Here is a 16,908-nt window from a genome sequence, read left to right as displayed (position 1 = left end):
CTGCCAGCCCTTCATAGAACCAAGCAAAGGGCAGCTTTGCTTCAGGCCAAGTCGTAGGCAATGGGCCAGGCCCAGCTACCTTGAGTCAGTTGGATCACAGAGAGGCCCTTCTCAAATCTGTGCCCCCTCCCACACTCTTTGCCAGGGCAGACTTTTGTGGGGGCGTGTTGGCCAGGAGCCTAGTATAACTTTCACATGTGGGTCTCCCTGTAAGAATCAACAATTACCAACCTCTTGGCTCTGAGGATGGGGACACTAAGAAGCTCTGCTCTCAGCCTCCTCAGGACAAGCATGGCCCAAAGACCCACACAGTCTCTTGCAGGGATCCAGACAAATTGGGCTGTGACTGTATGGGAGGGGAAGGCTCTGTTTTCACTGTGGCAGTGCTGGAGGAAGGACAGAGCTTAGCCCAGGACAGGGGTCAGTTCTCCTGTAAGGCCCGCACTGCCTCATCAGGTAAGCATGACCTGTCCTCAAGGCAGCTCCTTCTTCAGGCACAAAGACGGAATTGACCTGGGTTCTGCTCATTCTCCTCTCCTTGATGCCCTGTTGCCTCTGTGGATCCTCAGGATAATGTCCATCCCCAGCCCCCTGTTCCTCGAGGCCAAAGGGAAGGCAGGATCTCAAAACCTGGGCTTGGGACTTAAACCAACAGGGCTGCCCAAGGGAGAAATTTGCAAATGGCCAGGCCTGAGAAATCAGATTACTCAGAAAGGAATCCAAGGAGACAAGCCATCAACTTAGAGATTTACCTGTGCTTACAAGCCTAACACAGAGGCTCCATAACCACAAACAGGGCAAAAGAAAGCAAAAACCTATAGGACAATGAGAGTCAGGCATGGAGCAGACAGAGGCAGGCTGGCCCAAATGGGTAGTGTGGGTGGTTCGTGACAAACCCTACAGGGGCCTAACATCTCTGTGAAATTCTGGAATGCTTCCATTGGCTCAGGTCAGGGTCCTAAAGGGGTAGCTTCCCTGGACAAAAGGACCCCATCAGCCACTCTTGGGAAAACAACATTCAATTTCAAATACTAATTAAGCACCACTGTACGCTGGGGGCTGTGCCAGGCACTGGGGTACAGCTGTGAATAAGACTGACCTATTCTTGTCCTCATAGCTTCCTCATAGCAGAAAGTATAGACGTGGTACTAGTAGTTACGGGTGCAGCGAGCATTGCAAAGAAGTCCAGTTAGCAAAGAAAATAACATTTTTCAACACTTCTCCACTCAGTTCCCTAATGAAGAGAATTTGAAAATAGGTGTCAGACTTAGAAACTACCCAGCCTAGTCTCATGAGAGGTTAAAAAAAAAAAAAAAAGTTATTTTAAAGGGAGTCCTTTATGCTGGTGACTTCATGGTGGCTTACCCTAAAAATTTACCCTAACATTAGGTTTACCTAAATGTATAGCTTTACCCTAAACATTTCCAAAGCTGCTCATCAATTTTATCACCTATGAATATCTAAATCCCTCTTGAACCTTACCTATTTCCTACTTGATTCTGTTACAGTATTGCTGGGTTCAATACTTCTTATTAGTTTATTCCTAGTCTCTCAGTTTTCATCTTTCTGTTTGGGAGAACCCTTACCTCCTTACTGGATCTTCTTCTAGAAATTACTCGCTTCCTTTTACCACTTACTCTCCTCCCCTGGATTTTTGCCAACCCCTTTAGGTCATGCTAGAGAGGGGTGGTCAGAAATGGTAGAAAACCTAGTTTTGTTGCCAGTGCCCTTTGCCAGAATCTGCCCACATCCTCCCCTGGCCAAGAGCAGCCCCTTCCCTGCTTGCTCCTACAGGCCCAAGAAGGCCATGGCCAGGGCCTGCTCCTGCAGGCCAGAAGCCCTCATTAATAACATCTTTCTTGGGCCTAGGTTTCCTAGTTTTTAAAGCTCTTTCACGGACATTTTCTCATTTGATACAACAATATTGAGAGGTAGACAAGAGAGATGCTGGCATCCCTATGTTACATAAAGAGAACAAAGGTTCACAAAGCTTAAATTAATTGTCCAGCATCATAAAACTACCAGTGACAGATGCAGAAATTGAACTCAGATCTCCTGGTTCAATGCTGGAGGCTAGAAGTCCAAGATCAAGGTGTCCACAGGTTTGGTTTCTTCTGAGGCCTCTCTCCTGGGCTTGGAGATGGCCACCTTCTTACTTTGTCCTCACATGGTTTTCCCTCTATGCTCACCTGTGTCCTAATGTCCTCTTCTTATATGGACCCCAGTCGTATTGAATTAGCGTTCACATTAATGTACCTATTTTAACTTAAATACCACTTTCAAGGCTCTATTTCCAAATATAGTAACATAAGGTATTAGGGGTTAGGGCTTCAACATAGGAGGTAAGGGGGTAAGGACACAATTCAGCCACAACAATGAGTGACAAGAGAGTGTATTCGTAGATGCATAGGGAAAGCAATGTTATGACGGTTATCTGGATGCTAAAGGATGAATTCACAGCACAAATAGGGAGAGAAGGCAATCCAGGCAGAAGGAATAAATAACCATTATTCCTTCCGAAATGTCAATCATGACAAAGTTCCTTGGGTCACAAAACCTACATCATGAGCAGAGTCTCATGTCCATTCTGATGCTCATTCATCGAGCTCCTGCCCAGGCATACAGTTTGCCAGATACCTCTTCAGTGGGTCACCTCTAGCTTGTTATTCATACATCCTGCAGTCAGTGGAAACAGAAGTGAGGGTCCCTTCCAGATCGGTGAGGAATATGTTCAGCTGCCTCATCATTTTAGCCCTGGTCCATAAAGGAATCCCAACACTAAATTAATACTCTGCAGCTGTCCCCATGGTGGAATACTATGCAGTTGTTTTACTGTGATAGTCCCAATGACAATGGGGAAATGCTTGCAATATAGCATTTAGTGAAGAGACACACCACAAAGTTGCATTATAACTTTCATGCTGTTAAAAAAAAAAAAGCCTAGAAGACATTTCAAGAGGATGCCAATAACAGTGGTCTATGAGAGTAATGGGACTGACCTATCTAGTTTTCCAAATTTTCTATAAAAATATATGAAAAATACATTTAATGAAGTTGAAACCTCATTCCACAATAGAGTCACTTTTTTACATACCCTTTGTTTCCTAGTACAGTGTAACGAAATACTCTGGGTGCTTTAAGTCTCTAATGAAGTTCACTGCCAGACAAACATGTCCTCTCTTCCATAATTATCAGTTTCTAAAAAATCAGTTGCTGAGTTTTTAAAAATAAAATTCAAGGCATGTTATAATACTTTTTTATGTTCACCCATTTGCAAAATAAAGTTATTCTAGAACATTTGAAAATAGAGACGAGCACTTAGAAAAAAAAGTCGCCTAATCTGACTCTGTGAACATATTGGTAACTTTTTTATGTGTAACTGTTTAATGGAATCAAACTACTTTATAACCTGCTTTTCACTTATCAATAAATCATAGACATTTTCCCCATATATCTGTATTCTTACATATCATTTTTATGATTGCCTACTCTACCATTGTATAGATATGTCTTACTTTACTTAACCAAGTCCCTTTTGATGGAGAAGTAGGTGGGTTTTTTTTCTTTCAGTCATAAATTAGACTATAATGAGCCATAATGATAAATCAAATCATATGTCTGTGAATATTTCCATAGAATAAATTTCTAGCAGTGAAAATGCTAAGTCAAACACATTTAAAACTTAAGATGTATATTACCTAATTACCTTCTAGAAATGTTGTGCTGATTTCCCTCTCAGCCTATTTTTCTCTCTGATATTGAATATCATATTTTTCAAAAATCTTATCCAATTTGAATAGGAGTAGAATGTCATCTCTTTTTTTTTTTTTTTTTTTTAAAGATTTTATTTATTTATTTGAGAGAGAGAGAATGAGAGAGAGCACATGAGAGGGGGGAGGGTCAGAGGGAGAAGCAGACTCCCTGCCGAGCAGGGAGCCCGATGCGGGACTCGATCCAGGGACTCCAGGATCATGACCTGAGCCGAAGGCAGTTGCTTAACCAACTGAGCCACCCAGGCATCCTAGAATGTCATCTCTTTATGTCAAAGGCTTTTTGAAAGTCAAAATAAATTTTGTTCACAGATTTGCATATGTCTATTCAGATTTAACCCCTCAAACAACACATTTCTCCAACATTCCATAGTTGTTGGTTTAGTGTCTATTAGTGTCTGTACTAAGTACCTTTTCACAATGGGTTGTATTTATTTTATGTTTACTGACCCTATACTTTATCTTTGATTTTTCCATATTGCCAAGAATTATAGTGAAAATAACTTAACAGCCCATAATTTTCCCATGGGCACCCGTGGAACTTCCTTATAGATGTCTTACATTGCTAATCCACCAGTTATCTGATAACTTGTAGTAATTTTAAACTTTATATTTTAGCCAATGATTCCACAGTTTTACCTCCAGAAACAGCTGGGTGGATGCCATATGCTCAAATGGTTTATTTACATCTAAATTGTCATTCTGTTCTAGAACATTCTGTGCATGTATCATCATTTGGCACACACCATCTGGTTTGGCAGCTACCAAAAGTAATTTATTTGTCCAGCGTCTTGTCTAAGGTGCCATTCGTGGAGCGTCTCAGGGATTCTAGACAATAACCATGTGTGAAATGTGCCAGTAAAAGGAAGGAAAGTCAAATTTAAGGTAAAAAGGAAAATAGTAACCATAATATGGAATCTTCCTGAAATCCAGTACTGTCTTCATTTACTAGTCAGGAGTCAGTGGATTTAATTCAGTAATAGGAAGGTGTTTTCAGTATTTAGAGCATATATTACTCAGGGTTGTCTCAGGAAAATGGAGCTCATGCCAGATGGTTCAGTGGAGATAAGTTAATATAAGGAACCTGTTATAAAGGTGTTAGAACAATTGGGAGGCTGAATAAAGAACAATGGGATAACCCAGAGATTCAGAACAGTGGAAAGTTGCTACACCGTATTATCAAAACCCAGAAGCCAGAGCAACAGAGCAGAAACTAAAAACACGAGACGCCCCCTGAAACAGAGAAAGTTGAAATGCAGTACCCTGGATTCTACCTTTCTTTTTTCTCTAATCTCTCTCCTGGGTTCGCCACAGGTGAAATGTAAACAGAAGCCAGTTGGCAAAGAAACCTGGGAAAAGATAGTCTACAGGGGGCAGCCCTGCTGGGATTCAGAAAAGAATAGAGGAAGTAGATGTGGGATATCAGATCAGATAAGCAAATGAGCAGCACAGCATATGAGCAAAGAGCTAGAATTTTGCCATGAAGAGGGTACTTCTCTCTTATGGAAGAGAGCCCATTGTCTCAATTTCCCCAGAGGTCCAAATTTCTTGCCCTTAAACTCCAGTCTCCCCATGAATAGGTCCCCCCCACTTATACTTCTCACTTTTTATCTGTTTGCACTTTGACCAGTGGTACTTACATTTCATCATCTGTGTCCACGAAGGCTTACCTAGACTTTGACCAGCTTTGCACTCTGTGCCTCTTCAATGGCTCTGGACTTTGGGCCCATATCCAGACTTCTGACCTTTGCCCAACCCCATGGATCTGTCTGTACTTCCCAATTCCAGTTGTTCTTTCCCCAAATCACAATGAAACCATAAGTAGAGGCTTATATGTATTAAGGTTATAATGGCAACTCATGACATGACTAAAAAATCATGCATATCTATCAGACTGTCACTGTTGACTATGTGAATAAATTGTGTGTGTGTGTGTTTTACTAGGTAGGAAAAAAAATTTAATGACCAATAAGTATTTTAAAGAAATACTTTCTTTTGCTTGTCTGATTTTGTTTTATTTTTTACATTGAGTTAGTTTTTGGAAGATTAAAACTATACCTGAAGTTTTCCAAGTGGGTTATTCCTTTATACACTTGCCCTTGAGAGATTCCTTTAAGTTCAGTCTAACAAAGCTTCAGGCTGGCCTAAGTGCAGGGAACTGGCATCACTGGGAAAAAGGAGAAGAGATTCCTTGGCAGAACACTTCCTTCCCCATGAGGATACAGGTTCCCTAGAATGTCACCCAAGAGAAGAACCTTTAAAATGAGGGCAAGCTCCATTGAGAAATGACATAACCAAAAGAACATAATGTCTTAATGAGTAGTTCATTTTGTTTGTTTTCTTAAAATCAGAGTTTCAATTATTTAAATCCTAGAAGCTAAAGAATTAAAAGTTAGACAGCCTTGTTAGTGTATAGGTCTTTAGATATCAGAGTCTAAAAACTGTACCTTTTGAGGTCTTTAAATTTATTGTGGTCATTGTACTCTTACCCAATTTCTTCTGAAAAGACAAGCAATTTCTCCCAAAGGAATCCACCAATATTAACAATATCAGAAACACCCAATCTGAAAAGGTTGAAAAACCCCTTCAAAGACTCCACTTTGAACTTTGCTGATGAGTCCTCCCACTAATGTGACTGAATCACTGATATAGTCAAGGAGAGAAGATCCAGAATGCAGAGTAAGACATTCCAGTGTGGTTCAAGACCAACTTATCACTTACAACAGTGTGACTGTGGAAGGACCTCCCTATTCCGAAGACTGGCCCCTTCAAGCCTCCATTTCCTCAACTCTGGCAGGAGTAATGGAACCCACTTCACAGGGTTATAAGGACTAGATAGAATAAGGCACATAAAATGCTTCCCACAATGCCTAAAGCATAGTAAGTATTCAAGAAGTGGGTATTTTTATGATTGTTACCATTATTGGGTAACTGTGATATTTTGTAAAGTCAGGAAATGTCTCTCAAATAAATATTGACTTTAAATGTGATGTGATACCCATCACCTCACCAATATATTCCTTGCAAATTGCCAGTCCTTAGAACCTATTGAGTAAACAAACATATTTAAGCTTTAATTACATGTCTCTTCTGGAATAGATTATACCCTTACCTTTGACTCAAAACAAGTTCACCCAGTGTTGGTAGACTTGTGCTTTGTTGGAAAAGCAAGTCCCATATATTCTGCTGCTAGTTCCCATGCTGTGTCCCCTAAAATTCTATACTTTAGGATGATTAACAGATCTCCATCTATTGACTACCATTTGCTGGGTAGAGGTTAGATTTTAAGATGACCAACATCTATGTTTAGATTTCATCAGGCAGGACAAACACAACTCAAGAGCTTGGTTTGATCAGAAATTTCTAAGAGGAAAAGGCTACTACCTCTTTCCCTTTCTTGGGGGAAATATGAACAGATTACTAGCCAAGTCCCTGACTGAACAGAGGCCCAGGTGCCCTAGAATTAGAGTTTCTAGATAAAATAAGAATGCCCAATAAAATATGAATTTCAGATAAACAATAAATAATTTTTAGTATTATAAGTATGTCCCAACTATTACATCATTATCTGAAATTCAAATATAACAGGGATCCTATATTTTTATTTGCTGGATCTGGCAATCCTACCCAGAGTATAGAGATAACCACTAACCTCCCCCACTCTCCATCCCCCATGATATTATCTTCCGTACTAAATTTTTAGTTTCTTGAAGCGTGCCATTCATCTTTTTGTTTCTCATGCTGGCTGGAATAGTTCAGTTGTTCAGTGAATGTATCTCAAATGAATGAATGAATGAAGCATTTAAATCTTTGAGGACACAGTGAGGGTCAGATTGTCAAATTGCAATACGAGTGCTGCTTCCCTGAGCCCAACAGGCGCTTGACCCCAGCTTCTAATCATGTGTCCTGACCCCAGTATCCCTGTGGACAGGACAAAGGCAAGTGATCTGAACTGCACAACTCATACACTTCAAGGGCGCTAATAAATAGCACTGACGCTGGTCCACAGTGCTGGAGACTCAATAAGGAAAAGAAGGGTCTGGATAGAACTGGAGAAGAGGCCAACACTCTGTAGTTCCAGCCCATTGTTGCCAACCAGAAGTACCCATTCTTGGCATAGCCAAATAATCCAGCTTTTCAAGTGAAGCCAGAAATCCATGCATTTATGTGAAATCTCCCAGTTTCTAGTTATAGACACTAATTCAAAAATTATTTTATTTTCCTCTGGCCAAATAAAACATATCTGCTGGCTGGATTTGGCCCCCAACCCACAGTTCACATCTTTGGACTTGGTAACTCAAATTTTCTGTCTGCAAAGTTTTTGATCAGTTAATGAACTGTTTTGATTGAAGTTACTGCTATACTAAATAAGTAACTTGAAGGCATCACACCACTTTTGTGGCTATTTAGTTCAGCTGGTTTTAAAGTAGTGCTGAGGAGATCAAGGGCAAAGTAGCAACCATCCTATTTTTAAAACAGCACATTTCATTCTCAGTCTTGACCAGTCCTCCCACCTACTTGGCTACATAAAGACAAGAAAGGAAAAAAAGAGAGAATATGGATGGTGCAACATAAATCCACCCCAACTCCTAGAAAGTCAACCCAGAATGTAGTCTTTGGACATCAGGAAATCATCTGTGTTGTTACCTTTAAAGATCATAAAGTTTTTAAATATTTAAACTCCCATGAACCATTTATAAATCCAAATCTCTTTTTTTTCATTCTGTCCTATTCTTTCATTATGGTTTTTATTACTTCTATTAAGTATTTTATAATTTTAAACATACTTTTTTTTTTAAGTAGCTCTTTTTTTTTTAAGATTTTATTTATTTGTCAGAGAGGGAGAGAGCACAAGCGGGGGGGGGGGGGCAGCAGGCAGAGGGAGAAGCAGGCTCCCCACTGAGCAGGGAGCCCGATGTGAGGCTTGATCCCAGGTGGGGAGACAGTTTCTAATCCCATTTCACTAAGGGTACAGCCCTTTAAGTGTTTTAGCTCCATGGAAAAGTCTCAGATCTACTTTCCTATTGTACAAGAATCCAAGACCACAGCTCCGTGCTCAAGTGAACATAAATAGTAAATCCCCAATTACTAGTCCCTTTGGTCTATTTCCAGACCAATATCTTCCTGAGCCATTGTAGCATCAGATCATGAAGTTACACATGTGGCTTCACATTCCTTCATTGTTTTTGGCAACCAAGGAATGCTCTTTCTTTATTTTGAGCTCAGCCTTTGCGTTCAGACTCTGTTGCAAGAGTTTGTCCTGCATTTATATGTGCTTAGAGTGAAGAAAGAAGATAATATGGGGTATCTCAGTAAGCCATATTACCAGAACCCAGGACAAAATATTTTTATAAATTGTCCTATTAAATAGAAAGCATACATTGTCTTGGCAAAATTCTTACCAGAAAATGGTGTTTCCGGGACACCTGGCTGGCTCAGTCAGAGGAGTGTGCGACTCTTGATCTCGGGGTTGTGAATTCGAGCCCCACGCTGGCTGTAGATATTACATAAATGAATAAATAAACTTTAAAGAAAATTATGTTTCCATTCCCCAAATCACTTTGGCTTATTTCTTTAGCTTAAAATCCTTTGCTAAAAGTAAGTAGTTGATCCAAAATTGGGTAGATGTTGTATATAACATTTTATGAACTGCCTTTTTTGTATATGGTTTTTATCTTGAAATATTAGACAATTACCATTTCCTGTATGATTAAAAATTCATTTTAAGAAACTAATTTTTATGGGACACCTGGGCTCAGTCGGTTAAGCGTCTGCCTTTGGCTCAGGTCATGATCCCAGGGTCCTGGGATCGAGCCCCACATCGGGCTCCCTGCTCAGCGGGGAGTCCACCTCTCCTCTGCCTGCCGCTCCCCCTGCTTGTGCTCGCTCACTCTCTCTCTGTCTGATAAATAAATAAATAAGTAAATAAAATCGTTTAAAAAAAGAAAAAAACTAATTTTTAGGACCTGGATATTATTTCACTGCAGTACTATAATTTATTTAATAATTACCCTATAGTGAACATTTCATAATACTTTATATTGGACATTTTCCCAATGTTTTATATAAATAATACTATGGTGATTATCATCATATTGAAGTATTTGTCCACATTTTTTATTATTTTCTTTTTTTTTTTTTTGACAAGGGTTATTTTTTTTTTTTTTTTTTTAAGATTTTTTTATTTATTTATTTGACAGAGAGAGAGATAGTGAGAGCAGGAACACAAGCAGGGGGAATGGGAGAGGGAGAAGCAGGCTTCTTGCAGAGCAGGGAGCCCGATGTGGGACTCGATCCCAGGACCCTGAGATCATGACCTGAGCCGAAGGCAGACGCTTAACGACTGAGCCACCCAGGCACCCCACATTTTTTATTATTTTCTTAAGATATATTCATAGAAATGTCTGTACTAGGAAGTTGCATTAATTCATTTAAACCCATGTATTACATGGGAAATGATTGTTTAAATTGTATCATTGCCAAGAACCTAACTGACTAATTTGCTAACAGGAAGAGAATGATTAGCAGCTACCCTCTAGTAAACCACAATTTCATAAGATTATTGTTTGTTTTACTAAAAGTTGGCCCTTGATTGCAAATCATTAGGAGCCAATGATAATGCAAACCCTGTATGAGTTCACAAGAGTGTTTAAATTTCACAAGCTTTGTATATCCCAGCACAAAGCTGAATTCAGTTTGGTGCTTTCATACAGTCTCTCAACCTTGCTTTTCAAAGAGTGCCCTTCATTTCCTTCTCCACATTTCCAAATGTCATCAGTCCATAAAGGTCCAAATCAAATGCTCTTTCCTTTAGGATCCCACCTTACCAAGAGAAACATCTGCCAAATCCTGCCCTCCTCTGTTCTCCTCAGCCCTCATGGCACTCTTACAACATCGAGCACTCTCTGCTCCATCTTACAATAGTTGTGCCCATATCCCATCTCCTATACTAGGCCATATGCTTTCAGGACACAATCTTTTATTCCCAGCTTTACTGAGAAATAATTGGCATACATCACCGTGTAAGTTTCAGGTGTGTCGCATAATGGTTTGACACACATCCATTGTGAAATGATTACCACAATAGGTTTAGTTAACATCCATCACTTCATATAAATACAATAAGGAGAAAAGAAAAAAATTTCTCCTTGTGACAAGAATTCTTAGGATCTACTCTCTTAACTACTTTCCTATATATCATCCAGTAGAGTTGACTATAGTCATCATGTTGTACGTGACATCCCTAGTACTTATTTTTCTTATGACTGGAAGTTGGTACCTTCTGATCACCTTCCTCAAATTACCCCTCCACTCACCCCCTGCATCTAGTAACCACAAGTCTGATCTCTTTTTCTATGACTTTGGTCTTTTTTGGTTTGGGGGCAGGGAGGTTTAGATTCCACATATCAGTGAGAATCATACAGTATTGGTCTTTTTCTGTCTGACCTATTTCACTTAGCATAATACCCTCTGGGTACATCCATGTTGTTGCAAATGGTAGGATTTCCTTGGTTTTTTTAATGGCTGAATGATACCGCTGAGTAATACTACTATATATATATATGTATATATTTATGTCTCAAAACTTCTTTATCCATTCATCCATCAATGGACATTTAAGGTTCTTTCCATGTCTTGGCTACTGTAAATAAGGCTGCTATGAACATGGGGGTGCAGATGTCTTTTTTGAGTTAGTGTTTTCATCGAGGACAGAATCATTGATTCATCTTCACATCCCACAAAGTACCTAAGGCATAGAAAAGACTCAATAAATAATTCTTGTAGACTTAAATGCACAAACGGTAACAACCCTAACTACACACAATTTCATTAACAACTAACCAAAAATATATATTTCTAGTATTAAAGAGTGAAAAATTAGCTTTTACTCAATGGTATTGAGGAAGTTTGTCTCGAAGAACATAAAGACTACCTTGATAAAAGCTGCCTAGTACTAGATTTGGACACATCAAAACCTAAGTAATTCAATATGATTCACGCAGAAATAACGTACAATTCAGAAATTTAGTTAATCTGAATTTTGCATCTAACATCGTAACTAACTTTATCTACCTAAGGGCTGAGAATAAGCCTAATTATACTTCCAAATAGCAAAGTTTCGTGATTTTTCTTCCTTTTAAATTACTTTTTTCCTGGAGTGCCTGGGTGGCTCAGTCGTTAAGCGTCTGCCTTCGGCTCAGGTCACGATCCCAGGGTCCTGGGATCGAGCCCCGCATCGGGCTCCCTGCTCGGCGGGGAGCCTGCTTCTCTCTCTCCCACTTACCCTGCTTGTGTTCTCTCTCTCTCACTGTCAAATAAATAAATAAAATATTTTTAAAAATAATAAATAAATAATTACTTTTTTCCTTTGGAATTTTTAATACTAATCCTTAACTACTTGATAAATGAATCTGACCACCAGTGACTATTTTGGTGTTCTCTTTTCTCCTGTCAACAGTTAAGTTTATAATGGATTGATATGTGACAATACAAATAGAGCGGCCTGTTAACTTCGGTATGATTTAAGTCAAAGGTTGGCAAACTTTGTCCATACGGGGTCCTACAGTAAGGACTTTAGGCTTTGCAATCTCCCTTGCAGCTACTCAACTCTGATGATGTAGCACAAAAGCAGCCAGAAACAATACATAGACTAATGGGCACCACTGTGTTCCAGTGAAATTTTATTTACAAAAACAGGCAAGCAACTGGATTTGGCCCGAGGACTGTAGTTTGCTGACTTCTGATCAGAATGGTGGGTATATTACTATACATTCTTTTGAATTTTCAGTGTGTTTTAAAGCTTTCATAATAAACTGTTGGCAGGAAAAATATGTCTATGAATTATCAAAAGGTTTTAACTATTATGCAAAGGTTTAAATATTAAAAGCTTATAATTGTCCCCAAGTCTTTGTTTTTATATATGTTCTTTGTTAAAGCCTTCAGATGGTAAAAGCTCTATATCAAATTGTCTCAAGTGTCTTTAGGTTTGGATGTTGAAATCATCCTGATGATTAATCCAAAATGGCAATAGGAAGAAGAAAAATTTCCTCTTTGCTTTTCTCCCTCGGTGCTGCATGGTGACTTTCCACTCAACTGGGACCTTTCTGTTCCTGTCGGGGGGGGAGGTGGATGTTTTTGTGGCACTATTACTTTATATGCAGTGGATGTGCCTTTTTCCGGGCTTGTTTTTTAATGTTCCATTATTTAAAGTTGACATTATCTGAAGTTGACAGCAGTGACTTTTCAAGTTGTGTTATTTCCCTGAATATTTCTGTCTTCATAGTGCTTAAATAATTTGACATATTTTCATTTTCTTCACAATGTGGATTTTTTAAACAGTTTTGTCTGATAGTTGTGACATTGATTATTTGAAGACATTAAAAAGAACCTCAATTTGTAGGTGTTTATAATTTCAGCCTGCTGGATAGAGCAAGATGACAAGCAAGACATAAGACCTCATTTAGGGTATATGTAGCCTTCTTGAATTCAGGCAGAAAAAATTCTGTTTCATCATTGGCTTAATTCATAATCAAAATCAGACCTTGGGAGACAATCATAGTGTCTTTGTTCCTGACAGAATTTTTCTTCAGGCCTATGAAGTCCTTCTGGCCCTAGGGCCAAAACTGTTCCCCATAGAAAACAAAAAATGGGAACACGGAAAAAAATTGTCTATGTGGTAGTATCATTCCAAGCACAATCACAGGTGCTTCTCTTGTGACTCCCAGTCCTCCAGGATGCTAAACGTTGCCTCTCTGCCAAAACTGAAGGTCCTGCCCAGCCTTCCTGCCTCTGGGCTCCTTCATGGAGACCCTTCCCTTAAGGTCTCCCCAGAGGGCTCGGCCCTCTTCCTGTGCTGCAGTCACCTGTACTAAAACCATGGTCGTTCTGGAGAGGCACCATTTTATTTTATTTTATTTTATTTTATTTTATTTTATTTTTAAGGTTATTTATTTTAGAGAGAGAACATGCATGTATGAGTTGGGAGGAGGGACAGAAGGAGAAGGAGAATCTCCAGCAGACTCCCTGATGAGCACGGAGCCCAATGCAGGGCTCAATCCCACAACCTGAGATCATGACCTGAGCCAAAATCAAGAGTCAGAGACTTAACTGACTGAGTCACCCAGGTGCCCCGGCACCATTTTAAATAAAGAAACTGAGGCCGAGAGAGGTTAGATTACTATACTGCCTTCCCTCCTGCTGGGGTGAATCCCCCCCCTTCTGGAATGCTTCTGCCTGGCAGCCCACTACCGTTTCCTGACAAGACTACTCTCTTCATGAAATGGTGCAGACAGTACAAATTCTGAACTCAAAGAGATCAGGGTTCAGCTCACACAACTGCCACTTACTAGTTATAGATTTGGTCAACTTACTTAACCCTACTGTTGTGGCCTGATGATGGCTCCTAAGACACATCCACATCCTAATCCTGGAACCCGTGAATGTTACTTTATTATATGGCAAAGTTTTTGCAGGTATGATTAATTAAGGATCTTGAACAGAGGAGATTATCCTGATTATCTGGGTCGGCCCTAAAGGCCATCCAAGTGTCCATACAAAAAAGAGACATGGAATGTAGACACCACACACACTGAGGAGGAAGCTGTGTGAAGATGGAGGTGGGGATTGAGTGTCGGGGCCACAAGCCAAAGAATACGACAGCCACCAGAAGCTGGAAGAAGCGAGGAATGGATGCTCCCCTGAAGCCTCCAGAGGAACCAGCCCTACTGACTTCTTGACTGCAGGCTCCTGGCCTTCAGAACCGTGAGAGAATTAATCTCTGTTGTTTTAAACCACAATTTCGTGGTAGTTTGTTACAGCAGCCACAGGAGATTAATATACCTGCTCAGACTCCATTTCCTTATCTGTTTAACAGAAATAAAATATGTGCCTTGCTGGCTGTTTTGATAAGATTAACAAATGTAAAATACTAGCTCAATCTCTTGGCACATGGTAGGCATACACAGCCGCTATTGTTCCTATTATAATTATCTTCATCATTTCTTAATATGGATAGAAGAGTATAGGCAGCTTATCCTAAACCCATCACCACTGTTTTAAAAATCAGTCAAACCAAATCCCCAGTGGTTTATCTTTGTATAGGAAGAACTGCATATTTATTTACAGTTTGTATCAAAATACTGCCTCTCATCAAAAAGCTCTTTTCTATACTGTTGCTATATTATTATGAAGTGCCGGATTTATTCATGCCAATAACTAAATAAGCCATGTTGCATTTTTCCAAGTATTTAATTGTGCATTTTATTGTAAATTACATGTTTAAAAATGGAAAATAAACATTTCCAGCTGTTTTGAGGACAGCAAATCTAAATTCAAACTGCTGAATTCTGGAAAAACTGCAGATCTCTTAAAGTATACTGCAATTAAAAAAAAAAAAACAACGTCAACTTTTGCTTATTCAAGACTTGAACATTCACTGAGGTGTAATTAGGGGAGGGTGGGAGTTTTATGTGATGAAAAATTGCCTCCCCACACACAGAAGTGTAGTAGTAGGGGAGTACTCATTCATTTCACCAACGATCATTACGGCACAGTGCCAGACGATGGAGCATGCAAGGATATGACAGAGCCTCTTCACCATGGAGGGATTCACAGGACAGTGAAGGACATAAACATATAAACAGAGTAAAACTCAGAATAAGTGAAGCTAACATTTACCATGTGTCTGCTCTGTGCAAGATACTGTATGACCCTTTACATGCATTCTCATCTCATCCTTACAACAACCTATGAAGTAGGGTTTTGACAAGGCTAACTCCCCAAAGGCCGCATGACTAGTTTAAGAAGAATCTAATTCCTGAGCCCTCTCCCTTAACCAATCCTGCAGAGGCATAAACTACATAATATGAGAACACAGAAAAGGAAGAAACTTACTATGCCTGAAGGAAGTGAGGGGGTTTCGTCTCACAGCTACATTTAAGCTGGACCAAGGATGAATGAATAGGAGTTAAGACTTCATTTTTTAAGGTGGAGAAAAAGTCAAAAGGCACCCCAGCGGGGAGACGGCTGTGCAAGTGGGAGGCATCAAGAAGGGACTATGTGTTCAAGACGGCTAGAGTGTCATTGAGCTTAGTGGTCAGGAGTAGTACACTGTACACAAAGAAGGACATCGAATATTTAAATGCTTTGGCGAGAGACCAGATCATATTTGCATTTTGGAAAGATGCCTAAAGATCCATGTGGAGGATGGGCTACACAAAAAGAAGTCAGTCCTGGAAGCAGGGACTTCTAGTCCAAGATGGGAATCAGAGCACTACCCACTTACCAATTCCAGTTGGATAATCAAACAAATGCAAAAGAAAACATTTTATATTATTGTTGGAAATCAGGGAAGAATGCCATGCACATACCAGAAGACACTGTGGCAGAAGAGATGGCCCTGGTTGGTCACACTCATCTAAAAATGTCTGAAACAAATTTGAAGCTCAGCTGAGAAACTCCCTCCACACACACTACATTAATATTAGACAAAATAGAATCCAATGGAAAAAATAATTTTTAAAAAAGAAAAAAAGGGTAATATTAGATGGATAAAAGGGAAAATTCAACCAAGAATACAGTCATGAGAGCGCCTGGGTGGCTCAGTCGTTAAGCGTCTGCCTTCAGCTCAGGTCATGATCCCAGAGTCCTGGGATCAAGCCCCTCATCGGGCTTCCTGCTTCTCGGGAAGCCTGCTTCTCCCTCTCCCACTCCCCCTGCTGGTGTTCCCTCTCTCACTGTGTCTCTCTCTGTCAAATAAATAAATAAAATCTTAAAAAAAAAAAAAAGGGGGGGGGTGCCTGGGTGGCTCAGTCGTTAAGCGTCTGCCTTCGGCTCAGGTTATGATCCCAGGGTCCTGGGATCGAGCCCCGCATCGGGCTCCCTGCTCGGCAGGAAGCCTGCTTCTCCCTCTCCTGCTCCCCCTGCTTGTGTTCCTGCTCTCGCTATCTCTCTCTCTGTCAAATAAATAAATAAAATCTTTAAAAAAAAAAAAAAGAATACAGTCATGAATGATCATGTACCATATAACATAGCATCAAAATAGATAAAGCCAAAGCTGCTGTAAATACAGAGAAAAGTCTAAAATTGCAACCGTAATAGGAGGCTTCAACATACCTCTCTCTTCTTAGTAGATCTAGTT

Source organism: Halichoerus grypus, chromosome 7 (assembly GCF_964656455.1).
Source record: "Halichoerus grypus chromosome 7, mHalGry1.hap1.1, whole genome shotgun sequence".
Taxonomy (NCBI): domain Eukaryota; kingdom Metazoa; phylum Chordata; class Mammalia; order Carnivora; family Phocidae; genus Halichoerus; species Halichoerus grypus.
Note: the sequence above shows the minus strand (reverse complement) of the source record.